Genomic DNA, 27,633 nt, shown 5'->3' on the forward strand with positions numbered 1-27,633 from the left:
GGTGAAGGCTGAGGCTGGGCTGTACCCCCGTTTGGGACAGTAGGTAGGTAGGAAATTTTCCATTCTCGTGCTAGGGAACTGCGACCCTGAGAGGCCATCGAGCTCTGGTTTATCTAGTTCTGGTCTGTTTCCGGTAATACCGGCCCTGTGAAAGAACAATGGGGAAACTGAAAGCCTGAATGATACTTTTAAAAAACAAGAGTTTCCGAGTATAGCTAGTGTGGAACAAAGTTCACTGGCCCGACTGCCCAGCTTGAGTAAACTTTGAAAGTTGGAATTTAGTGACAACATAATTTCTGGAGGCTTGAAAATCCTGGCAGAGAAATGTCCAAATCTTACCTACCTCAATTTGAGTGGAAACAAAATCAAAGATCTTGGTATAGTAGAAGCTCTGCAAAATCTTAAAAATTTGAAAAGTCTTGACTTGTATAACTGTGAGATCACAAGCCAGGAAGATTATAGAGAAATTATTTTTGAACTGCTGCAGCAAATCACATACTTAGATGGATTTGACCAGGAGGACAGGGGGAATCGGTCCCAGGAAGGCTCCATAGGGTTCTGCTGGGTTACAGACTCAGTCTTAAATTTGAAATGATCAAAGGTGACTGGAAAGCTATAGAATATGGCAAAGAAGTGATTAAGGGACCCACTATTTAGAAAAAAGAGGGATGAGCCAATTTGGACTAGTTGGAGAGTAATTATAGGACCAAAAATCATGTTTTTATCTCCCAACTAGTTGACATTATTCAATAAAATCTTTAGAATTATTTTTGCACTTGGCTGATCTTTCTTTTTTAAAATTGTGGGGAAAAAAGCCATAAGATTTATTATCTTAAACATTTCTAAGTGTACAGTGTTAAGTATATTCACACTGTTGTGCAACCAACCTCCAGAACTTTTTAATCTTGCAGAACTGAAACTCTGTGCCCATTGAACAACTTCCCATTTCCTGCTGCCCCCAGCCCCTAGTTACTATGGATGTACTTTATGTTTCTATGAATTTGACTTCTCTAGATATCTCATAGAAGTGGGATCATACAGGATTTGACTTTTTGTGACTGGTTTATGTCACTTAGCATAATGTTCTCCAGGTTCCTTTGTGTTATAGCATGTGTCAGAATTTCCTTCTTTTTTGAGGCTAAATAATATTCCATTGTATGTATACATACATTTTAATGACATCTGTTGATGGATACTTGGGTTTCTTCCACTTCTTGGCTATTGTGAATAGTGCTATTATGAACATGAGTATGCAAGTATCTCTTCAAGATCCTGCTTTGGATTCTTTTAGATATACACCCAGAAGTGGGATTGCTGGCTTGTCTTTGTCTGTTTGGGCTGTTGTAACAGAATACCATATATTGGGTGGCTTATAGACAACAGAAATTTATTTCTCATGGTTCTGGAGGCTGGAAAGTGCAAGATCAGGGCATGATTAGGTGTCTGGTGAGATTTGCTTCCTGGTTCATAGACGACTGTCTTTTTGCTGTGTCCTCACATGGTGGAATGGGTGAGGGAGCTCTGTGGGGTCTTTTTTATAAGGGCACTAATCCCATCATAAGGGCTCTGCCCTCATGACCTAATCACCTCACCTCCCAGAGGCCCCAGCTCCAAATGCCATCACAGTGGGGGTTAGGATTTCAACATAAGAATATTAGGGGGAAACAAACATTCGGTCCCTTACATGGGTCATATGGAAATTATATTTTTAATTTTTTGAGGAATCTCCATACTGTTTTCCACAGTGGTTGCACTATTTTACTTTCCTACCAGCAGGGCACAAGGGTTCCTATTTTTCCACATCCTGGCCAACAGTTGTTATTTTCTGTTTTTTTGGTAGTAGCCACCCTGATGGATGTGAGGTATTATTTCATGGTGGTTCTGACTTGCATTTCCCTAATGCATAGTGATGGTGAGCATTTTTTCATATGCTTGTTGGTCATTTGTATGTCTTCTTTGGAGAAATGTCTAGTCAAATCCTTTGCCCACTTTAAAATTGGGTTGTTGTTGTTGTTGTTATTATTATTATTATTGAGTTGTAGAAGATCTTTATATATTCTGGATAGTAACCACTTACCAGGTATATGATTCGCAAATATTTCCTTCCATTCCGTCGGTTGCCTTTTCACTGTTGATTGTGTCTTTTGATGAGGCTCATTTCTTTCACCAGTCTAAAGTTTTTGGAGGGCACGATTGTATATCAGGGGCATCTTCAGTAAATGATTGTGGAGCGAAGCAAGGAACATACGCTGAGGGGAATTAGACAACATGCTTTTAATGAGATGGGATTTAAGTTTTGATGGGCAAGGCAGGCTCCGAGTGGAAATGCAGATGGCATTTGTGTGTGGCCCCCTCTTTCGTCTGTTCCTCTCTGCTCAGGCATGAGGCTCTCTATCAGCAAGGTGATACTGAAACCCAGTTCAGTTTGACAAATGGTGTGGCAGGCACTGTGCTAGGGGTTACAAAGGAGAGCAAGGAAGGCAAAGCTCTACCCTTACCAGGTGCCATCCTGCAGGGAGATAAACAAGATGGGAACTTCAGTGTAATGTGAGGAGGAGGGCACCCTCAGGTAGTGGTTACTCACTGTAGGAAAAGAGGCGAAGAAGGGCACCTAACCTGGACCAACGGATGACGGAAACCTTTCTGGAGGAGGTGGTCCTGAGGTTGTTTGGCACCTGGCCTGGTCTGCCCTCAATAAAGGGCAGCCTTGAGCTCCTCCACTCCTCAGAACCCAGGGGCGGGGTCACCATCCAGAATCAGCCGGAAGAGGGCGCACCACTGCAGGAGCAGAGCTGCAGGGAGGATGTCAGGATCTACTGTATTGTGTTATATTTCCCCACTAACAAGCTCTCTATTTAAAGGTGCAAAAAAAATTCTAGACAGTTTATTGAGGAATTTCAATAAACTATTTCCTTTGGAAAACTAAAAGGAGCAATATATATGACTGATAAATTTATTTCAAAAATTAAGTGCTTAAGGAAATTCCCTGGCAGTCCAGTGGTTAGGACTCCACTGCTGAGGGCCTGGGTTTGATCCCTGGTTGGGGAACTAAAATCCCACAAGCCGCACAGCATGGCCAAAAAAATAATAATAATTTAAGAAATGCTTAAAAAAAGATTTATTGTATTTACTAACATATTATGCTTCTTAGGTGCCAGTTACAGCTCTAAGCACTTTACATGTATTTAACTTACATGTATTTACTCACAACAGCCCTGTGAGGTAGGTATTATTATTACTCCCCTAGGAAGACAGGGAAACTGAGGCACAGGGAGGCTAAGTAACTGGCCCAAGGCCCCCAAATTAGGAAGCAGCAGAGCTGAAATTTGAACCTGCAGCCTGGCTCTAGAACCTGTGCTCTTGGCATTGGATGCTTAGATTTAAAAAAAATTTTTTAATTTTAATTAAAAAAATTGAAGTATAGTTGATTTACAATGTTATGTTAGTTTCAGATGTTCAGCATAGTGAGTCAGTATTTTCATGGCATAGATTTCATGGCAGTATTTTAATGGCATAGATTATATGCCATTAAAAGTTATTACAAGATAATGGCTATAATTCCCTATGCTATGTAATATATCCTTGCTGCTTATCTATTTTATATATAGTAGTTTGTATCTTTTAATCCTGTAGCCCTAATTTATTCCTTCCCCCCTTCCTTCTCTCCTTTGGTAACCACTAGTTTTCTGTATCTGTGAGTCCGTTTCTGTTTTGCATATATATTCATTTGCATTATTTTTTAGATTCCACATATAAGTGGTATCATACAGTATTTGTCTTTGTCTGACTTATTTCACTAAGCATAATATTCCCTAGGTCCATCCATGTTGCTGTAAATGGCAGAATTTAATTCTTTTTTTATGACTAATATTCCATTGTGTATATATACCACATCTTCTTTACCCATCATCCGTTGATGGGCACTTGGGTTGCTTCCATATTTTGGCTGTTGTCAGTAGAGCTGCTATGAACATTGGGGTGCTTGTATCTTTTTGATGGGTGGTTTGATTTTTTTTTTTTTAATAAATTTATGTATTTATTTATTTATTTTTGGCTGTGTTGGGTCTTCGTTTCTGTGCGAGGGCTTTCTCTAGTTGCGGCAAGCGGGGGCCACTCTTCATCGTGGTGCGCGGGCCTCTCACTGTCGTGGCCTCTCTTGTTGCGGAGCACCGGCTCCAGACGCGCAGGCTCAGTAGTTGTGGCTCACGGGCCTAGTTGCTCTGCGGCATGTGGGATCTTCCCAGACCAGGGCACGAACCCGTGTCCCCTGCATTGGCAGGCAGATTCTCAACCACTGCACCACCAGGGAAGCCCGGGTGGTTTGATTTTTACCTGCCAAGAAAGTTTTTCCACTTCAACCAACTTGATCCAATAGAATATGTGTTATAAGGTCATCCCTTTTAAGACTCCATTTCCTCACTTGCACCTTCTGAAAAATTCACCGTTGACTTAGTTGTTTGATGTAGGACTTGGTGTCACAGAGCCCTGGCACATCACCCAGGGGCTCCTGAAGTCACCTCTTAGCTCTGTTGTCCAGGTGCCTGGGAACCTTACTTAAAGCCACACGTAAAAAAGGCTCAGAATAGGGCTTCCCTGGTGGTGCAGTGGTTGAGAATCTGCCTGCCAATGCAGGGGACATGGGTTCGATTCCTGGTCCAGGAAGATCCCACATGCCGTGGAGCAACTAAGCCCGTCTGCCACAACTACTGAGCCTGCGCTCTAGAGCCCACGAGCCACAACTACTGAAGCCCGTGTGCCTAGAGCCCGTGCTCTGCAACAAGAGAAGCCACTGCAATGAGAAGCCTGCACACCGCAACGTAGAGTAGCCTCCGCTCGCCACAACTAGAGAAAAGCCCGCATGCAGCAACAAAGACCCAATGCACCAAAGAGAAATAAATAAATAATTTTTTTAAAAAAAGGCTCAGAATAAATTAAAACAAACACGCAGACAAACAAAAAAGTGTCTTCCCTGGTGGTGCAGTGGTTAAGAATCCACCTGCCAGTGCAGGGGGCATGGGTTTGATCCCTGGTCCAGGAAGATCCCACATGCCACGGAGCAACTAAGCCTGTGCACCACAACTACTGAGCCCACGTGCCACAACTACTGAAGCTTGAGCGTCCTAGAGTCCATGCTCCGCAACAAGGGAAGCCACCACAATGAGAAGCCTGCACACCACAACGAAGAGTAGCCCCCACTCTCCGCATCTAGAGAAAGCCCGTGGGCGGCAACGAAGACCCAATGCAGCCAAAAATAAATAAAAAACAAAAAGACATAGACATAAGGGAAAAAACTCTAATGAGAAAGGATCTTAAAAAATAACCACAATACCATTATTACACTCAATAAAATTGAAAATAATTCCTTAATGTCATCTAATATTAGAGTCCAATTTTCTCTGATTATTTCTATTTTCTGTGATTATTTCAAAACTTTCTTTTCACAGGTATATTTGGTTTTAGGTCCCTTAAGTCTTTTCTTTCTTTCTTTCTTTCTTTTTTTAAAGATTTTTTTTTTTTTTTTTGATGTGGACCATTTTTAAAGTCTTTATTGAATTTGTTACAATATTGCTTCTGGGGCTTCCTTGGTGGCACAGTGGTTGAGAATCCGCCTGCCAATGCAGGGGACACGGGTTCGAGTCCTGGTCCGGGAAGATCCCACATGCCGCAGAGCAACTAAGCCCGTGCGCCACAACTACTGAGCCCTCGATCCACAACTACTGAAGCCCGCGTGCCTAGAGCCCGTGCTCCACAACAAGAGAAGCCACCGCAATGAGAAGCCCGCGCACTGCAACGAAGAGTAGCCCCTGCTCGCCGCAACTAGAGAAAGCTCGCATGTAACAATGAAGACCCAACATAGCCAGAAATAAATAAATAAATAATAAATAAATAAGTTTAAATTAAAAAAATATATATTGCTTTTGGGTTTTGGGGTTTTTTGGCCACGAGGCATGTGGGATCTTAACTCCCTGACCAGGGATTGAACCTGCACCACCTACATTGGAAGACAAAGTCTTAACCACTGAACTGCCAGGGAAGTCCCTCTTAAGTCTTTTCTGATCTATAAAAGAATGTCTTCCTTTTAGTTTTTATACATTTTATTTGTTAGCAAAACTGGGTCATTTGTCCTGTGGAATAACTAGGAAGACTGAGAAAATCGGCTTAAGATGTCTTTGCGACCCTCTTTGTCCCTAGGCGCTATCCCACTAGGTGTGTTCAGTCAAAATATCATGTTTTAAAATCACTTGAACTTCTTCTCTATGTGATTATGAAATCAATATGATACACTGTTAGTTTCATTTGTTCCAGTTTGTTTTTGATTGACGGGGGTTGCCTTTTCTAAATATGATTTTGTTTTATAATACTGCAAGATATCTACATGGCGGAAAGTCAAAATTATAAAAAAGATATAAACAGAGAAGTATATCTTCCATGTCTGCTCTCTTCCCCTTTCAACTGTCAGTCTCTTCCTTGCTTTAGAGATGTATTTTTTATTAGTTTGGCTTTATCCTGCCATTTTTGTTTATGTATGTCAACTTGTATTCCTCCTCACTTTCTAATATGATGCGTACTCTTCTGACCTTGTATTTCTGGAGGCCATCCTTATTCCGTTTTACAGCGGCATAACACTCCACTGTGTGTGCATTCCAGAATTTGTCCAACCAGTCCCATATGGATGGACATTTGAGTTGTACTCAAGCTTTGCTATTGCGGATTGTGCTGCAGAGAATAACCTTGAGCGTATGTCATTTCACAATTTTGGTAGTTATATTTGGGGTAGACTCCCGGGAACTGTGATTGCTGGGTCAAAGGGAAAAGGCACGTGCAATGTTGCTAGACATGACAAAATCCTCCAAAGAGATTGGTACATTTTGAATTCCCATCAGCAGTGTAGCAGAGTAACTGTTTTCCTAGAACCTCACCAGTAGAGTGTGTTGTCAAACTTTTGGGTTTTTGCTTATCTGAAAGATAAGAAATGGTATAGTTTAAATTTGCAGTTCTCTTGTTATGAGCAATGGGGAAGTATTTTCATTGATTTCGTTTGCTTTTCTTTTTCTGTGAAATGCCTATTCATATCTCATTTTTAAAATCAAGTTATTGGGCTTTTTCTTCAGAGTCTTTAATTGTTAAGGATATTAGCCCTTTGTCTATGATATATTGATAATTTGCAGTAATTTCTCCCAGGTTTTCATTTGCCTTTTGATTTTACTTAGGACTTAAAAAATGCCATGGAGCCAAATTTATTAATCTTTTCTCTTATTACTTCTGGATTTTGCCTCTCTTAAGTTATAAAATATTTCACCCAATTTTTTTCTATTATTTGTATGGTTTCATTTTTACGCTTAGAGCTTTGACCCATTTAGAATTATTCTGGTGTTTAGTGTGAGAAATGGATCCAATTTTATGTTTTTCCCTATAGGTGTCCAATTGTATGGTATGTGAATTATATCTCAATAGAGCTATTATATATAATGTATATATATAAAACCACTGTTTAAGTGTTAGGATATACTATTCCAAACATATATGTGTGTGTATATGTATGTATATATATATATATATATATATATATATATATATATATATATATATATATATATGTAGTGGTTGATTCTGGATGGTAGGATTGTAAATATTCTCTATTTTTTCTCTACATGAATAGATAGGCCCTATTCTATTCTCCTGTATTTGCAAGAACGTCTTTCTATGTTATACACCTCAGAAGGCTGGAATATTTATTTCTGAGAGGATATAACACAGGCCCAATAAAAACTTTTTTTGGAAGAAGTTTGTCGATTCTTAGTTCATACTTAGGCAGCCAAACAAGTATTTGCATGTCTCCTGTGCACTCTGAACCACGCTATGTGCTGGAGAAAATTTTAGAAAAAGCATAATGATCTAGACGGACATATCTAAAAGTCAGTGCACCTTGATGGGAGTAGGGGCCATGGAAAAAGTTGAGTAAGTGGTATAGACAGAGGATGAAGAATTCACAGGAGGGAGAGATCTCAATAGGCAGGGGTGGCCCTGGAGGCTTCAAGGAGAAAGCGTCTTTCAGTTAGTTTTTTTAAAATAAATTTATTTATTTATTTATTTTATTTTTGGCTGCATTGGGTCTTTGTTGCTGTGTGCGGGCTTTCTCTAGCTGTGGTGAGCCGGGGCTACTCTTTGTTGTGGTGCGTGGGCTTCTCACTGTGGTGGCTTCTCTTGTGGAGCACGGGCTCTAGGCGTTCGGGCTTCAGTAGTTGTGGCATGTGGGCTCAGTAGTTGTGGCTTGCAGGCTCTAGAGCACAGGCTCAGTAGTTGCGGTGCACAGGCTTAGTTGCTCTGCGGCATGTGGGATCTTCCCAGACCAGGGCTCAAACCCATGTCCCCTGCACTGGCAGGTGGATTCTTAACCACTGCGCCACTAGGGAAGTCGCTCCAGTTAGTTCTTGAAGGATGAATAGGATTTAGACTGACAGGGAGGAAACAGACACATGGAGGCAAGGACCAAATTGTGAGCAGAGGTGAATGGGGGCTCTTAAGGGCATTCAGGGGACCAGGAAGGCAGGGCTGGTCAGAGGGTCTGCCTTGAACATCTGACACTGTGCACTGTGACTGGGGGCACGGCTCTCTGCTCCTGACACGAGGTGAGCTGTCCTCAGTCTCCAGGGACTGGGAGCCTCTCAGAGGATCCAGTTACTCACAGAACCCCTCCGCAAGGAGCTCGTCTCTGGTGGTCAGCTGCTTGCAGGTGCTGAAGCTTGCAGATGCCCACAGGCAAAGAGGCTGTCAAGGTTTGCATTTGATTTTGCTCCTCATTATTCCATTCTTGGCTGGCACCCATGGTGTGCGGACCCTTGGGCCTGCACCAGGACCCAGCCAACCCTCCGCGGATGGGCACACGGCAGCTGCCTGGCAGGGCCTGTAGAGGGCAACCACCCAGGCTCTGATCGGCTTCTGCTTAGAAGAACTTTGGGCACAAATCTTCCTCCTCCTCCTCCAAGTGTCAGAACAAGCAATGGCATCTCTGTTGGGGATGGAGTCAGGGAGGAGGCGCAGGCGAGTCTACAGTCTAAAGCAGCCACCTCACCACCTGTCCTGCATCACAGCCTCATTCCTTTGAGACTTAGTGTGAAAAAAGGCCCCCAAATTTTCAGCTAATCTTTTTGATTGTGTGTGTGTGTGTGTGTGTGTGTGTTTGGTGGGGGTGGGAGGCTTCTGTGGCTCACCCTCCCCTGTGACTCTCTGGAACCACTTCCAGACCCTACACCCATGCCTCTTCCTCTGGGCTGCCCCTCGATTGCAAAGGGTGCCCTTCAGCACGCGTTCTCCCCATTCAGGGCAGGGCAGGACTCCCAAAGGGATTTCTGTAACTTCCTGAGATAATCCACTTCAGTTTTAAACAATCCTACTTATGTGTAACCTAACACTCTTATGTTGCAGAAATAGAGAATACCTGAATACCACCTTTTATTCCCTGATTTACAGACTCTACTGTTTTCCCCCTTAGAGGGCCACATGATGGGATGAACAGAGCATGGGTCTCAAGTCAGATGCAGCCCTGGCTCTGTCACTACCAGCTGAGTGACCTCAGGTGAGTGACTTAGCTCTGAGCCTCTTTCTGCCCCTTTGCCTGCTTGTGGTAAAGACTGAACAACACCAGCAGAGCTCATGGGCAGGATGCTGCGAAAAATAGTTTCGTTGCTACGTTCCAAAGCCCTCAGCCTTCTGTGTTTTGAGTCCCCTAACCTAATCCATCCTGTTTTCCGACACTTTAATCAGCGCCCCCTCTTTTGAGTGCATTGCTGTTCACTGAGGCACTGAACTCACCCAGAAGCCTCTACTGAGCCTGCACAATGAAAATATTCCTTTCCAGGCAAAATTTCTATACCAAGAACCGGCTTGTAGGCCCGATGAGGCTACCCCTGGAAGAGAGTGCCCTGGACACAGTTCACTGCACAGGAGCAGACAGAGGTGCCTGTGTTTACAATCTTGTCCTCAGTTCCCTGACACCGGTCTCCAAGGGAATTAGCAAAAGGCATCTCAAATGTCAGGGTACATATTTCTATCTGAGGTTGTGCTCTCTGTCTTGTCCCTCTGTGGACCTGTACCACATCCGCCCAGAAATAAGTGACCCAGCCTCCTTGTAGAATGGCCTGTACAGAAAGCATGCCTTCCTGGGTTCGGGATGAGAACTGGGACAATACACGAGGGAGAGTTGAGGCTTGTGAATTAAACAGGACACACATAGTGGTCAGGAGCCAAGTTATTAATATTTCTCTGATTTCCCTCTGGAGCAGTCAGGAACTGTTTTTCCCCTCACCTTTACTCCTCTCCTTCGCATCTTGTAACCCCTTTGACAATCAAGATGGCGGTATACAAAAGCAGGTACCCAATAGCTCCTCGTAACCTTATTTCAGTGTCTCCCTTCCTCCTTTGTCCTTGGGCAGCCACCCTCATACCCAAGTCTTCAGGCTGCCCCCTCCTCCCATCTCATTGTCCCCTGGGGCTGGTCCTACCCATAGAACTTCATTGCTTCTCACTATCTCTGTACCAAAGTGTTAAACTAATTTAATTAATGTTCCCAAGCCAAATGAGAGAAGACCAGAAGGTACTCCAGGTTCCCCGTTGAGTTCCCTGTATAGGTCGAGGCACACCATGGACTTAGTGATTCTGATGTTGGAAATTTTTCATAAAGTGGGAGACGCTTTTGGGCCAGTGGGTCATTCAAGTGATCTCATAGGATACTGGATACTAAAGTTCTTCATAAATTAAAAACAAAATTATGAGATAACCATCATCTTCATAAGCAATCAACTGAATACTGTGCTTGGTGATTGGGACCACTGCTCTAATTAAGTATGACATACAAAGATAATCTGATGCCTATTTAGTGATATTATTTTATGTTTCCCTCCAGCCCCCATTATAATTAGCCACCGAGGAAGAGTATCCTTTAATTTGACTTTTCGATGATAGTGTACGTTTTCTGATAAGTTGTAGTTTCTTTCTTCAGAACGTAGAGTAGTGGTCTTCAGAGCATGGTCTAAGAGCTGGCAGCATCACCACCATCTCCCGGGAATTTGTTAGAAAGACAAATTCTCAGGCCCCCCCCTAGTACTCCGAAATTAGAAATTCTGGGGGTGGGTTGCAGCCATCTGTGTTAGAACAAGCCCTCCAGGGGGCTGTGATGCACTCAAGTTTGAGAACCACTGGGGAGAGTAACCCATTAACCAGTCAGTAGCCTATTAACCTCCTGTAGCTTGGAGCACCAGCCCACCCCTTTGCAGGAAATCTCCCAGAGAAAATACAATTCTTGTCAACCTTGTCTCTTTTCTAATCAAGTTGCCTTGTTCTGTCTGGAGTAGTGAGTTGAGGTGAGGAAGAGGGACCCAGTCTTCAGGACAGCAAGAGAAGTACCTGCTTAGCCCAGCTGAGCTGCAAACAGAGGGTGCACCTCGGATTAAACTGAGCCAAATGGGAGGCTCAGACACCCACTGTGTCCTGAGGGCTGCTGGGCCCCACCGTCCCAGGAGTAGGCTCCTGGTCTGATCGGCCTCTCCTCATTCATCAGGGGGAAAGAAGAGCCGGATAAACATCTTTTATTGCTGTGTGGTCTGGTTTTAAAGTAAGTCAAGAACAGGACTTATCACAGGGATGGTCTACAAGGGTACAACCTTTCTCTTGACTAAGACGTGATAAATTAGATTTTAGATTGGAAAAGATTTCTTCAGAAGAGGTGTTAGAATCATAATGGTTCACACTGGCTGAGTGCTTCTTGCTATCAGTGTGGCCATACCAGCTGATGAAGCCTGGTAAATACCAACTACCTCATTGCATTTGCTACTTATAAGCCTTCAAGAGAGGCACTGTTATTAACCTATTTATAGATTGGGAAACTGAGGCTCAAAAAGGTTGAGTCAACTGCTGGTTAGAAAGAAAAAGAACTGGTGTTTAAACTAAACAACCTCAACACACAGCCACATGTTTAACCACCAACCAGGGCTCCCTTCCATGAGTTTAATGGACCAGAATCATCCTTTATTAATTTTTCATGAAATCTCAGCTTCTCTGCCCCTCCCCCATTGTCTTCTTGCCCCTCTCTCCCACTTAGTCTCCCTCTTCTTTCTTAGTTTGTTGACAGTCTTTTCTCCATCCTGACTGAATGCTTTGTTTTCAGGGGTCTCTATGGGCCGCTCTTTGCCTGATCCATCCATAATTAACCCCGAAAAATGATCAGAGACAGAAATTTGCATTTAAAATTTCTTGTACTTTCTCAGGCTAAAAAAACCAAAGGTTTTGAATAGTATTTATTTTCTGAATGGAGAACCAGCGTCAGGTCCCTCTTAGATGTTGACGGTCTTGGGCTGAGGTGGGTATTATGAGTAAACCAGTGGTTGCTGGAGCCCAGAGCAGTAATTCTCATGTGAGGTTGGATGAGTGGGCCACACCCCACAAGGGACATCTGAATATGAGCCTGGCTGTTCCGACTCTTCCCTCCCACTCCGATTCTGAATCCCCTGGGACAGGGGTCAGGACGTTGGCCTTTTTATGAGGTCCCCAGTAATACTTAAGATTAGACTCTTTGGGAAATGCTGGACCGAAGGAGTAACCTTGGTTGGTTCTCTCATTTTCTTGCACCTATTCTAGAAGCTCCCTTTGGAGATCCTGAGGCCAGCGGTCCCAGGACCAAAATTTGAGAACACTGCTCTAGAGCAGATGTCTTCAAACTTGAGCATGCATCAGAATCCCCCCAAAGGCTTGTTAAAACATGGACTGTGGGCGCCTTTCCTAGAGTGTGCGACCCAGTCTGTTTCTGGTGAGGTTGCACTTCTAATAAATCCCCAGGTGACGCTGATGTTGGGGGTCCCGGGACCACACTGTAAGAACTACTGTGCTAGATCATTCCATTGCATTAAAGAGTAGATTGGCCCTCAGCCCAGACCAGAGACTTTTCTTCACTTCAAGCTAAAATGTGTAACGATAGTAACTCTTGACATGCCAGGGCTTTCTCATAAATTACCAGGCTCCTTATGTACCTCTGTTCTCAAAAGGTACAGCAAGTGCTCTATTCACTGTTAAAACCAGGTGCTGGGAAACTTGGGTCCTAGGATTCCATTACAACCCAGACAATAATGTGAATGACCACAGGGAAGTCATCTATCTTTCTTTGGCCTGATTTCCCTCCATTTGCCAAATGTGACATCTTGAGGAGATAAAATGAGAGAGTAAATTAAAACACATTCAGAAAAAGTTTAAAGCTCAAGGTACAAATACTGGCCATGACCCTAAATCTCTCACTGGGGAGGTGAAGACTGGCTCCTGGGTCTTGGTTTTTCACTTACTTGTGGGGTGACCTGGAGCCAGTGGTCAAGCTGCCATTTCTTTTCTTTTCTTTTTTTTTTTTTTTTAATAAATTTATTTATTTTAGGCTGTGTTGGGTCTTCATTGCTGCATGCGGGCTTCTCATTGCAGTGGCTTCTCTTGCTGTGGTGCACGGCCTCTAGGCGCGCGGGCTCAGTAGTTGTGGCGCACGGGCTTAGTTGCTTCGCGGCATGTGGGATCTTCCCGGACCAGGGATCGAACCCGTGTCCCCTGCATTGGCAGGTGGATTTTCAACCACTGCGCCACCAGGGAAGCCCAAGCTGCCATTTCTTCATCTGAGCTAAATAGAACTAGACCGTGAATGGAGCCTCTGAAAATGTAGCTGCTTCCCCATGCTTACTTGTAGATTGCAAGTTGCATTTAAAATTGCCTTTAACATTCATTGCTTTAACGTTCATTCTCATTGATATTTTTCTTTGTAAGTTCTTCCATTTATAAGGAGAGAACTCCATCACAACGGCCCCTGCCTGGGTAGGACCAGTAGGCTGTTAGGCAGCACAGACTGGAGGTGGGGGAGAGGGGGCTGCTGCTGCATCAGCCTTAATCTGGGGAGCAATTTTTGGCTGCTGAGGAATGATATGACAACTAGTGAGATGTCATTAGAGTACATAAAATATAAACCACTAGGAACACTCATTTTTGTGATAGTTGGGACTGACTGATAGTAAGAGAGACTGTTTAGCCACGATCACAGGAATTATAAAAGAGTTGACACGCAGTTGTCTTGTAATTGTCTGTTTACCTGTCCACCGCAGCACCTAGACTAGAAGGTACCTTTCGGTGCGGCCAATCTTCCATCTTTTCACTGATATTGTCTCACTGCTATTAGAGTTGGCATTTAATAATTATTTGTTGAGTTAAATTATTGAATGCCATTGATGATAGATGTGAATTAACTTAAAAATGTCATCTTTTGGATAAATTGGTTTCACCTTAAATCCATTTTGTAACAAGGCAAAGATAAATATGTTAGTGAATGAGTGACTGAATAAACCAATGATCAGATGATAAAGGAAAGAAACAAATGAGAAAAAAAATACATCAGTAGCCTCTTGGCTGGTCTGTTTCGGGCTCCACAGAGGTCCTTAGTAGTCCAGCCCGATTTTGATGGAGGCTAAAGGAACGAGACCAGGGTCATTGGCTTGACCCATACAGGAGCCCTTTAGTTTTGCTCTGCCTGGTGGCCCAGGCTGCAATGCGGAGCCAGACCCAAATCAAACTGGTCCTGATAGATGATGGTGTGAGCAACACTTGCCTTCTCAGGGATCCTCCTTGTGGAGCAATTCCTTATCTTCCTACAAAGGCCAGAGACATGCTCCACGTCCCAGGAGCAAGTGCCCATCACACGAAAGACCACATTCCATGGGTCAGCTTTTCCCCCCATTTAATTCATCAGAGGGCCCTTCCCATGGTATTCTGCTCTGCTCTGTAGACAGTGAGTAAGACCTAGTTAGTACTTAACCTAGTAAAAGGGAACAGTCACCAAGAGGTGGAGACCCTCATGGTGCGAATGTCAGACATAACCGAAAGCCAGAGGAGAAGGCACTTCTGGGAAGATGGGCTACACATTCCTTCCTTCTGTAGGTTAGTTGTTTATGTGTTAGATACCAGGTCAGGTGCTGCAGAAGATTAAATACAGACACAGACAGACTGACAGGCGTGAGTGCACGTACATACACACACACACAGACACACACATTTTCTCCTCCAGAACCTTACAAATGGAGGAAGCCTTACAAATGCATAGATCATTATAATAAAGGCAATATATAATAAGAACAATCATTTTTTGTTTAAATAATGATTTGCTGATTCCTATAAATAGCCTCTCTTGCCCCTTGTTTCTTCCCATTAACCTTTCTTTCCCCTCTACCTTTACCTGATTGCACTTTCCAGCTTATGGGCGTTACATAGAATAGCAGTTCTTATGAAATGCAAGAGCAAGAAAAACAACAGCCTTTCAGTCCATTCTTGTTCACAGGAAAACACCAGAGACTGGAAGGGTCCTGTGAGTCAGTGAACTGTTGCTCCTGGCAGTTGAAATACTTAACTTGTGAATTAACACGTTGCCTCAGGACTGTTTTATGGAGCTAAAAACCATGGGGTTACCTGAGGTCTGGGAGTGGGTCGCCAGGACAGGGGAAGGGAAGTGACCGGGTGGGGCCCGGGCAACAAAGGCTCCAGGAAGGACTTGGCTTCTTATCTCTGCTCTGCCATGTCCTGCCTCTGATTTTGGGAGTCACATTGCTTCTCTGAACCTTGGTTTCTTCATTTGCAGCATGGCCATAATACCTACTCTGTCTACCTCACGGGGTTGTCATAAAGCTGAAATGCTCATTTCAGCAGAACTCATGTTTCTTGGTTCCTTGGAGAAGAGGTGAGATTGGCAAGTACCTGACACCCCCTTAAACTGGAGAAGTGATTCAGTGATTTCCCCACGAACCTTGCAAGGAAGCAAACAGCTTTATCAGGCATCTGCTCTGCAGTGATGTTTGTGATTCAATTTAATTATCCCAACAACCCTACAAGGAAGGTACTTTCTTCTCCCTTAAACAGAGGGAGAAACCAGAGCTCAGAAGAGTTGACTGTGGCATACCTGGGATCCCTCGGGGTTGGAACTCAGGTCTGTCTGACTCTGCACATTCATTGTTCACTGTGCCCCACTGGCTCATGCTTTGGTTGCAGTTGGATATGGAACTAAAACCTAGGCCTTTGCATTAAGTCATCAGGACCCTAGACACCCAAGCAGGCCATGGAGAAATGAGAGAAGAGACAATGGGACCTCTGGAAGACACGTTGCCTCAGGACTGTTTTATGGAGACAGCTGAGAGCTGGTGAGAGGCCTGTGTCTACCAAGTGGACATCACTTCTTCATCCTCTCTCTCTTTCTTTCTCCAGTATCTACTTAGGATGACCCCAAAGCCAAAGGTCCATAGAACACAGAACACATCTTCCTGGCCTCACACAAAGCTCTCGAAGCTGCCCAACTGACCTCCAGCAGTCAGGCCAGGTGGACACTTCACGAGGAACCTAGCTGGGGAACATCGTGGGAGCTGAGTGGCGGTGAAGGGTCGGCAGGGGCAGGCTTCACTCTAACTCCCTTTCTTGACGCAGTGCTGCCTCCTCCTCCTGGCCTGCTTTCTGATGTCCCCAAGGCCTTTCCAAGTAGGGAGAGTGGAAGGACAGAGTGGATGTGGCGAATCAAGAAACGCCATCCTCTAATCAGGTCACCCACACAGCCCCCTGTCTAACCCAGTTGGTGCTGGGCCTTTTGCCTGGGGATCATTCTGTTCTGTAACAGTAATGCTGACCTCAAGCTAGGCTACTCTGTCCAGATCCTTGTTGGATCTAAACAAGCACAGCAGCTATCTCTGGAGAGTTCTGTCTTGCTGGCAGGTCTCCAGAAGGGGGCGTTGCTGTTTAGCCAGGGGAGTCAGCAAATGGCTTTTCCTCCTACTTGGACTGCTTGGGTAACCTGCTGGTGGATTTTCCTCGGGTACAGAAGGATCCAGATTGTCTAGAGACATGTGAAAAAGAGCCTCAATTTCTAAGAGAAGGCATCAAAGTTGCTAAGTAGAAGCTCATTATACAAAAATCAATTTGCATTTTTATGTCACAGTTAGGAAACAAAAACTTTTAAAGCTTACATTTATAAGAGAAACAAAAGCTATAAGGGACCAGAAATAAATCTAATGAAATATATGCATGATCTTTATGAAGAAAATTATAAAACTTCACTGATTTAGGTATTCTTTGATAGATAGATAAGGTATGTTCATGATATGAAGATTCACTGTCATAAGATTTCAATTCTTCCTAAATTAATCTATAAATTCTAAAAATCCAGACAGGATATTTTGTGTAACTAGATAAGATGATTCTAGCCTTGGGCTTCCCTGGTGGTGCAGTGGTTAAGAATCCGCCTGCCAATGCAGGGGACATGGGTTCAAGTCCTGGTCTGGGAAGATCCCACATGCCGCAGAGCAGCTAAGCCCGTGCACCACAACTACTGAGCCTGCGCTCTAGAGCCCACGAGCCACAACTACTGAAGCTCACGTGCCACAACTACTGAAGTCCGTGCACCTAGAGCCCGTGCTATGCGACAAGAGAAGCCACTGCAATGAGAAGCCTGGGCACTGCAACGAAGAGTAGCCCCTGCTTGCCGCAACTAGAGAAAGCCCACGTGCAGCAACAAACACCCAACACAGCCAAAAATAAACAACAACAACAACAACAACAAAATAATAATTTATTAAAAAAAAAGATTCTAGCCTTGCTGCAAAAAAGCAAAGGGCCAAAATAACTATGAAATTTTGAAGAAAAGGAGATGAGTGACTTACTTTATAAGACTTATTAAGTTAAGGTGGTGTGGTATTAACCTAGAAAGAGACAAATAGACCCATGGAACAGAACAGAGAGCCCCCAGGCAGATTCCTGTGTATGCGAAGAATTGATATATGACAGAGGCAACATGCAGATCTGTAGAGAAAGGATGAATTATTCAATGAATGACACTGGAAATTCAGAAACCCATGTAGAAAAACAAAACCAGAAACAACCCATTAAATTCTAGGTGAAAAATTTGAAAAGCAGAACTTTAGGACTTCTAGGGGAAAATATAGAAAACTTTCAAGATCAGAGAGTAGGCAATAATACCTGAAAACACAAAAAGGACAGACTATAAAGAATAGTGATAAATTCATCTGCATTAAAATGTAAAGCTCCTTTTCATCAAAAGAGGCCATACCGCCAAACAACCAACAGGGAGGGAACCCAGCCCCACCCATCAGCAGACAAGTGGATTAGAGTTTTACTGAGCTCTGCCCACCAGAGCAACACCCAGCTCTACCCACCCCAGTCCCTCCCATCAGGAAGCTAGCAGAATCCTCTTAGATAGCCTCATCCACCAGAGGGCAGACAACAGAAGGAAGAAAAACAACAGTTCTGCAGCCTTTGGAAGGAAAACCACATTCACAGAAAGATAGACAAAATGAGAAGGCAGAGGACTTTGTACCAGATGAAGGAACAAGATAAAACCCCAGAAAAACAACTAAATGAAGTGGAGATAGGCAGCCTTCCAGAAAAAGAATTCAGAATAATGATAGGGAAGATGATCCAGGACCTCGGAAAAAGAATGGAGGCAAAGATCGAGAAGATGCAAGAAATGTTTAACAAAGACCTAGAAGAATTAAAGAACAAACAGAGATGAACAATACAATAACTGAAATGAAAAATACACTAGAAGGAATCAATAGCAGAATAACCGAGGCAGAAGAACAGATAAGTGACCTGGAAGACAGAATGGTGTAATTCACTGCCGTGGAACAGAATAAAGAAAAAAGAATGAAAAGAAATGAAGACAGCCTAAGAGACCTCTGGGACAACATTAAACGCAACAACATTCGCATTATAGGGGTCCCAGAGGAGAAGAGAGGGAGAAAGGACCTGAGAAAATATTTGAAGAAATTATAGTCGAAAACTTCCCTAACATGGGAAAGGAAATAGTTACCCAAGTCCAGGAAGCGCAGAGTCCCATACAGGATAAACCCAAGGAGAAACACGCTGAGACACATAGTAATCAAATTGACAAAAATTAAAGACAAAGAAAAATTATTGAAAGCAACAAGGGAAAAACGACAAATAACATACAAGGGAACTCCCATAAGCTTAACAGCTAATATCTCAGCCGAAACTCTACAAACCAGAAGGGAGTAGCATGATATATTTAAAATGATGAAAGGGAAGATTACTCTACCCAGCAAGAATCTCATTCAGGTTTGATGGAGAAATCAAAAGCTTTACAGACAAGCAAAAGCTAAGAGAATTCAGCACCACCAAACCAGCTCTACAACAAATGCTAAAGGAACTTCTCTAAGTGGGAAACACAAGAGAAGTAAAGGACCTACAAAAACAAACCCATAACAATTATGAAAATGGTAATAGGAACATACATATCGATAATTACCTTAAACATGAATGGATTAAATGCTCCAGCCAAAACACACAGGCTCGCTGAATGGATACAAAAACAAGACCCGTATATATGCTGTCTACAAGAGACCCACTTCAGACCTAGGGACACATACAGACTGAAAGTGAGGAGATGGAAAAAGATATTCCGTGGAAATGGAAATCAAAAGAAAGCTGAAGCAGCAATACTCATATCAGATAAAATAGACTTTAAAATAAAGAATGATGTAAGAGACAAGGAAGGACACTACATGATAATCAAGGGATCAATCCAAGAAGAAGATATAACAATTATAATTATACATGCACCCAACATAGGAGCACCTAAATACATAAGGCAACTGCTAACAGCTATAAAAGAGGAAATTGACAGTAACACAAAAACAGTGGGGGACTTTAACACCTCACTTACACTAATGGACAGATCATCCAGACAGAAAATTAATAAGGAAACACAAGCTTTAAATGACACAATAGAAAAGATAGATTAAATTGATATTTATAGGACATTCCATCCGAAAATAGCAGATTACACTTTCTTCTCAAGTGTACACGGAACATTCTCCAGGATAGATCACATCTTGGGTCACAAATCAAGCCTCGGTAAATTTAAGAAAATTGAAATCATATCAAGCATCTTTTCTGACCACAACGCTATGAGATTAGAAGTCAGTTACAGGGAAAAAAACGTAAAAAAACAAACACATGGAGGCTAAACAATACGTTACTAAATAACCAAGAGATCACTGAAGAAATCAAAGAGGAAATAAAAAAAACCTAGAGACAAATTACAACGAAAACACGACAATCCAAAACCTATGGGATGCAGCAAAAGCAGTTCTAAGAGGGAAGTTTATAACAATACAAGCCTACCTCAAGAAACAAGAAAAATCTCAAATGAATAATCTAACTTTACACTTAAAGGAACTAGAAAAAGGAGAACAAACAAAACGCAAAGTTAGTAGACGGAACGAAATCATAACGATCAGAGCAGAAATAAATGAAATAGAAACAAAACAATAGCAAAGATCAACAAAACTAAAAGCTGGTTCTTTGAGAAGATAAACAAAATTGATAAACCTTTAGCCAGACCCATCAAGGAAAAGAGGGAGAGGACGCAAATCAATAAAATTAGAAATGAAAAAGGAGAAGTTACAACGGACACCGCAGAAATACAAGACGTCATAAAAGACTACTACAAGCAACTCCATGCCAATAAAATGGACAACCTGGAAGAAATGGACAAATTCTTAGAAAGGTATAACTTTCCAAGACTGAACCAGGAAGAAATAGAAAATATGAACAGACCAATCACAAGTAATGAAATTGAAACTGTGATTAAAAATCTTCCAACAAACAAAATCCAGGACCAGATGGCTTCACAGGTGAATTCTATCAAACATTTAGAGAAGAGCTAACACCCATCCTTCTCAAACACTTCCAAAAAATTGCAGAGGAGGGAACACTCCCAAACTCATTCTATGAGGCCACCATCACCCGGATACCAAAACCAGACAAAGATACTACAAAAAAAGAAAATTACAGACCAATACCACTGATGAATATAGATGCAAAAATCCTCAACAAAATACTAGCAAACAGAATCCAACAACACATTAAAAGGATCATACCCCATGATCAAGTGGGATTTATCCCAGGGATGCAAGGAGTCTTCAGTATACACAAATCAATCAATGTGATACACGATATTAACAAATTGAAGAATAAAACCCATATGATCATCTCAATAGATGCAGAAAAGGCTTTCGACAAAATTCAACACCCATTTATGATAAAATCTCTCCAGAAAGTGGACGTAGAGGGAACCTACCTCTATGCAATAATAGAGGTAGATAATAATAGAGCAATAATTAAGGCCATCTACGACAAACCCACAGCAAACATCATTCTCAATGGTGAAAAATGGAAAGCATTTCCTCTAAGATCAGGAACAAGACAAGGATGTCCACTCTTGCCACTATTATTCAACATAGTTTTGGAAGTCCTAGCCATGGCAATCAGAGAAGAAAAAGAAATAAAGGAATACAAATTGGAAAAGAAGAAGTAAAACTGTCACTGTTTGCAGATGACATGATACTATACATAGAGAATCCTAAAGATGCCACCAGAAAACTACTAGAGCTAATCAATGAATTTGGTAAAGTTGCAGGATACAAAATTAATGCACAGAAATCTCTTGCATTCCTATACACTAACAATGAAAGATCTGAAAGAGAATTAAGGAAACAATCGCATTCACCATTGCAACAAAAAGAATAAAATACCGAGGAATAAACCTACCTAAGGAGGTAAAAGACCTGTACTCAGAAAACTATAAGACACTGATGAAAGAAATCAAAGATGACACAAACAGGTGGAGAGATATACCATGTTCTTGGATTGGAAGAATCAATATTGTGAAAATGACTGTACTACCCAAAGCAATCTACAGATTCAGTGCAATCCCTATCAAGTTACCAGTGGCATTTTTTACAGAACTAGAAAAAATATCTTAAATTTGTATGGAGACCCAAAAGACCCCGAATAGCCAAAGCAGCCTTGAGGGAAGAAAACAGAGCTGGAGGAATCAGACTCCCTGACTTCAGACTATACTACAAAGCTACAGTAATCAAGACAATATGGTACTAGCACAAAAACAGAAATATAGATCAATGGAACAGGATAGAAAGCCCAGAGATAAACCCACCCACCTATGGTCAACTAATCTATGACAGAAGAGGCAAGGATATACAATGGAGAAAAGGCAGTCTCTTCAATAACTGGTGCTGGGAAAACTGGACAGCTAAATGTAAAAGAATGAAATGAGAACACTCCCTAACACCATACACAAAAATAAACTCAAAATGGATTAGAGACCTAAATGTAAGACCGGACACTCTGAAACTCTTAGAGGAAAACATAGGAAGAACACTCTATGACATAAATCACAGCAAGATCTTTTTTGATCCACCTCCTAGAGTAATGGAAATAAAAACAAAAATAAACAGATGGGACCTAATGAACCATAAAAGCTTTTGCACAGCAAAGGAAACTACAAACAAGACGAAAAGACAACCCTCAGAATGGGAGAAAATATTTGCAAACGAATCAACGGACAAAGGATTAATCTCCAAAATATATACACAGCTCATGCAGCTCAATATTAAAAAAACAAACAACCCAATCCAAAAAATGGGCAGAAGACCTAAATAGACATTTCTCCAAAGAAGACATACAGTTGGCCAAGAAGCACATACAAAGATGCTCAACATCACTAATTATTAGAGAAATGCAAATCAAAACTACAGTGAGGTATCACCTCACACCAGTTAGAATGGGCATCATTAGAAAATCTACAAATAACAAATGCTGGAGAGGGTGTGGAGAAAAGGGAACCCTCTTGCACTGTTGGTGGGAATGTAAATTGATACAGCCACTGTGGAGAACAGTATGGAGGTTCCTTTAAAAAACTAAAAATAGAATTACCATATGACCCAGCAATCCCACTACTGGGCATATACCCAGAGAAAACCATAATTCAAAAAGACACATGCACCCCAATGTTCATTGCAGCACTATTTACAATAGCCAGGTCATGGAAGCAACCTAAATGCCCATCGACAGACGAATGGATAAAGAAGAAGTGGTACATATATACAATGGAATATTACTCAGCCATAAAAAGGAACGAAATTGGATCATTTGTAGAGACGTGGATGGATCTAGAGACCGTCATACAGAGTGAAATAAGTCAGAAAGAGAAAAACAAATATCGTATATTAACGCATATATGTGGAACTTAGAAAAATAGTATAGATGAACTGGTTGGCAGAGCAGAAATAGAGACACAGATGTAGAGAACAAACGTATGGACACCCGGGGGGAAAGCGGTGGGGGGTGGGGGGTGGTGGTGGGATGAATTGGGAGATTGGGATTGACATGTATACACTGATGTGTATAAAATGGATGACTAATAAGAACCTGCTGTATAAAAAAATAAGTAAAATAAAATTAAAAAAAAAAAAAAAAGAAGAGGCCATATGGGAAAAATAAAAAATAGACAAGCACAAACTGAGAGAAGAAGTTGGCAGTGGGGCAGCCATAAGGGGTGTGCTGCTTGGTCTTCCTTCATGAGAGAAACACCTGCCAGTTGTGTGATTGGCTGACAGCCAGTAGACGCCATGCCTTTAAGATCCACCAGTGTTCAAGCCAAGGCCACGCTCTCCCTTGCCTGGTCCCTGCCAGTGACTGAGCATGGTGGGAGAACCTAAGCTGAGCCATTCCTGCCCAGTGTTGGTCTCCTTTAAAAGGCAAACTTTCTTCTGGGGCTCCCCATTAGCCTGGCCGAGACCTTTCAGAACTGCCTACAGAAGAAGGCCCTTCCTACTCAATCCTCCTCTCTTTTCTCCCATCACAGGTATCAAGAGCTGCATTGGCATCTGAAGATTCTTCCCAACCACTCCTGTTCCTTTTCCCATTACCCTTCAGAAGCATTGACCCCCCAATAATTGTCTTGCACTTCCAATTTCCTCTTGGTGTCTGCTTCTTGGAGGACCTGAACAGACATAGCTTATAAATAACAGAGAACTAGTATCCAGAATGTATATGTAAAAACAAACAAACTACAGATTGATGAGATAAATAACTCAATAGAAAATTAGGCAAAAGATACAAACAAGCAAGCCACAGAAGAAATCTAAGAAGCCAGTGAATACACGAAAAGATGGCTGATCTCGCTAGTAGTCAGGGAAATGTAAATTACAGAAAACCAGATACCATTTTATACTCATAAGATTGGTAAAAACTGAAAAGAACAACAACAACAACAAAAAACCAAAAAACCCAAAACAAACAAAAAAACCGCAAAACATTTGCTGAAGTATTGGGTAAGATGTGGGGCAACAGGAACATGTGTGCTGTTGGTGAGAGGGTGAATTCATGCGACCACGTTGGACAGTTTAGTAGTTACTCATTTAGTAAAGATGAGGGGACTTCCCTGGTGGCGCAGTGGTTAAGAATCCGCCTGCCAACGCAGGGGACGTGGGTTCGATCCCTGGTCCGGGAAGATCCCACATGCTGCAGAGCAACTAAGCCCGTGCACCACAGCTACTGAGTGTGTGCTCTAGAGCCCGTGCTCCACAGCAAGAGAAGCCACCGCAATGAGAAGCCTGTGCACCGCAACGAAGAGTAGCCCCCGCTCGCTGCAACTAGAGAAAGTCAGGGCATAGCAACGAAAACTCAAAGCAGCCAAAAAATAAATAAATAAATAAATAAATTTATAAAAGACGAGAAAGTACTTACCCATCTTTAGAGACTTTCCCACATGTACATAAGGAGACACACAGAAGAATACATTGCAGAATTATTTGAAAGAGGAAAAGAACCTAGAGCAATCTAAATGTCCAGCAAGAGAAAAATGGATGAATACATTGTGAAACAGATATGCTACAGAATATCATACAGCAAATATGCTACGGAATATCCTACAGCAAAAATTTCCACATGGAATGGAAGTGAAAAACTGACTTTCGGCTGTGAAAAGTCCTAATAATGTATACTTTATTTATTTTGAAAAGTTAAAAGAAAAAAAAGATAGGGAGAGAGGCTTGTTTATCCTCTAGTCTACAGGAAGTAAGTTGACAAGTACTTTTGATGTGATTTGTCTTGGCCACACTAACTGCTGAAGGAGACTAATTATGATTTTGTAAATCTTTCATCTATTAAAAACAGATGGAAAAGTGTCATTTGTTAACAAATTGTTTTCTCATCAGTCCTAGCAGCTGTTGAAGTTGCCAGAAGTTTGGAGGTACTCTCTCAAATGTCTGCCTTGAGTGGGCCTGGCATTCGGAAGTACAAAGGGAGGGGAGAGGGGTGAGGAGGGGGCTTTCGTGGGGGAAGAGGAGGGGTAGGAGTGGGAGGGCTGGGGAGCTACCTCGCTGGCTCTGCCTTCCTCTAGCCTGAGGCTGACAGTCCATCGGCTGCCTCTTGTGTGCTGTCCTGGAATTCTTATTATGTCTCAGGAATCTGGCTCTGGCCAGTGATGAAATTACAGACAACAGTGCCCAGCCTCACCCATGTGACCTGAGAGGGGAAACCTCTCTTCTGGATGCCGGCTTTGGAAAACCTCCCAGACCTCTCTGCCAGGGCCTTGTCCCCAGTTGCCTTCCTGACCTGGTACTGACAAGCCCTGAGCTGTGCACCGGCCCCTCCCTTCCACTAGGAAAGTGTCCCTCTGCTGCCTTTGTCCACAATAGGTAGTAAGCACTAAGAAAGCAAACCAGAGCAGGTCTGAGGCTCAGAGTTTTCAATCAGAGGGAGAGTTATTTTATTTTTATTTTTAATTTTTAAATTTTATTTTTGGCCACACTGCGCTGCTTGTGGGATCTTAGTTCCTCTACCAGGGATCGAATCCGTGCCCTTGGCAGTGAAAGTGTGGAGTCCTAATCACTGGACCACCAGGGAATTCCCATTATTTTATTTTTAAAAATCCTATTCAGAAAATGTTCATTGAGCCTTATGAGATACCTGGGCGACAACATGGAACAAGATTCTGATCTTGTCCTCAAGGCAGGTAAAGCTCAGAGGAGAAAGAAGGTAGGCCTGTGAACAGGCAGTTATGAAAGGATGAGATAAGGGCTGGGATGGATAAGAGCAGGGTGCTGGTACCCACTGGGGCCAGATGAGAGATGCTGGTGCAGTGCTGTTGGGAAAGGAAGAGGTGTGTGGTAGGCAGAGTAACGGCCCACAGAGGTCCATTTCCTAATCCCCAGAACCTGTGTCACCTTACAAGGCAAAAGGGACTTTTCAGATGTGATTAAATTCAGGATTTTGAGATGGGAGGATTATCCTGGATCATCTGTGTGGGCCCAGGGTAATCAAAAGAATCATTAAAAGGTGGAAGAAAGCATATGGTCAAAGTCAGAGAGAGTGGAAGATGCTGTGCTGCTGGCTTTCAGGATGAAAGAAGGGGCAAAGAGCCAAGGAATGCAGGCAACTGGAAAATACCAAGGGAGCTGACTCCCTGCTAAAGCCTCTAGAAGGAACACAGCCCTGCTGACGCATTGATTTTAGCTCAGTGAAACCCATTTTCGGACTTCTAACCTCCAGAACTGCAAGATAATAAATTTGTGTTATTTTAAGGCACTAAGCTTGTAGTAATTTGTTACAGCAGCCGTAGGAAACTATCAACTAATATAAGGTGAATTGGTTCAAGAATGATTTAGTAAATAATTTGATGAGAGAGAGGAGGGGAGAGAAAGGCCTCATGGGATTTCTGGGTCAGGCATTAAGGTGAATTGAAGTCCCGTACCCTGAGCTAGGGTCCACTGGAGAGGGCTTGGGGGAAGAGGGATGGTGACGAGATACTCCCTTTTGGACACATTACAATGTTAAGTTTGAGTGTCTACCAGTGTCAAGGTGAAGATGTCCAGTAAGCAGTTGTCTGCCAGGAGAGAAACTGGCCTGGAGACCGAGGTTGTCCGTGGTAACTGAAGTCCTGGGTCACATGAGGTAACCCACAGAGTGACACTGGGGAGAGAGCTGAGGACAGAGCCCCACGTTGGAGGGAAAAATCTCTTTATAGGTAGAGACACAGAACAGAACACACCTCCAGAGAATTTTTTGTTCTGTAAGCATTTCTGTTCTTGTATCCTCTTTGCCCCCAGGGCTCTTACAAAACCTCCTCGTGTACAAATGGACAGATTTCGGTGCTGCACTCCTGGATTCTCCCTTTTATCCTGGTTCTCAGCCTCCCAGACACATACGGGGCTTTAAAATGTCCCTGGGCTCCAGCTCCCACTCTTTCTTCATGCAGAGCAGCTCCACGTGTCCTGCTTGGGGACATCAGGGTCTGCACACAGAGTCTGCCTGGCAGCAGCGAGCCCTGCCTCTTCTCTCTGGTTCTCCTGCTCAGATTTTGGTCCTGTCAGAAGGAGGCCACCTTCCTGACTCTGCTCCTGGCATTTGAACCTGAGCTTAATTTGACTGTTTCGGAGTTAGAGTACCTCAGCCCCGCTCCCTAGCTTTTGTATGTGCTGTTCTCTCTGCCTGGAACACCCTTCTGGAAAATACCACCAGGTCTGCCTGACTCAACTTGCAAAGCACTTCTGCAGGATTTTTTGTCCACGGGAGATAGTTTCATTTTAGTCTCATGTGGATCGTGAATGACTGTTTACTGGCCTGTGTCCCTCTTCTTGACCACGAGCTCCTTGTGAGCACAGACCCTGGTTTATTTATTTCGGTATCCCCAGCACCTAACAGAGTACACAATTCAATAAATGTTTTTGCTGAACTGAA

At 42.8% G+C, this 27,633-nt stretch overlaps 1 long non-coding RNA gene across 1 annotated transcript; it reads left to right on the forward strand.

Annotated features, from left to right (window-relative positions):
* LOC309644299 lies at positions 1–27,633 on the forward strand. Its single transcript, XR_014254362.1, has 2 exons — positions 1–43; positions 23,756–27,633. It is a non-coding gene; the product is annotated as an uncharacterized lncRNA (long non-coding RNA).

This window comes from Balaenoptera physalus (genome assembly GCF_965194825.1).
Source record: "Balaenoptera physalus genome assembly, chromosome: 15".
NCBI classification, from domain to species: Eukaryota; Metazoa; Chordata; class Mammalia; order Artiodactyla; family Balaenopteridae; genus Balaenoptera; species Balaenoptera physalus.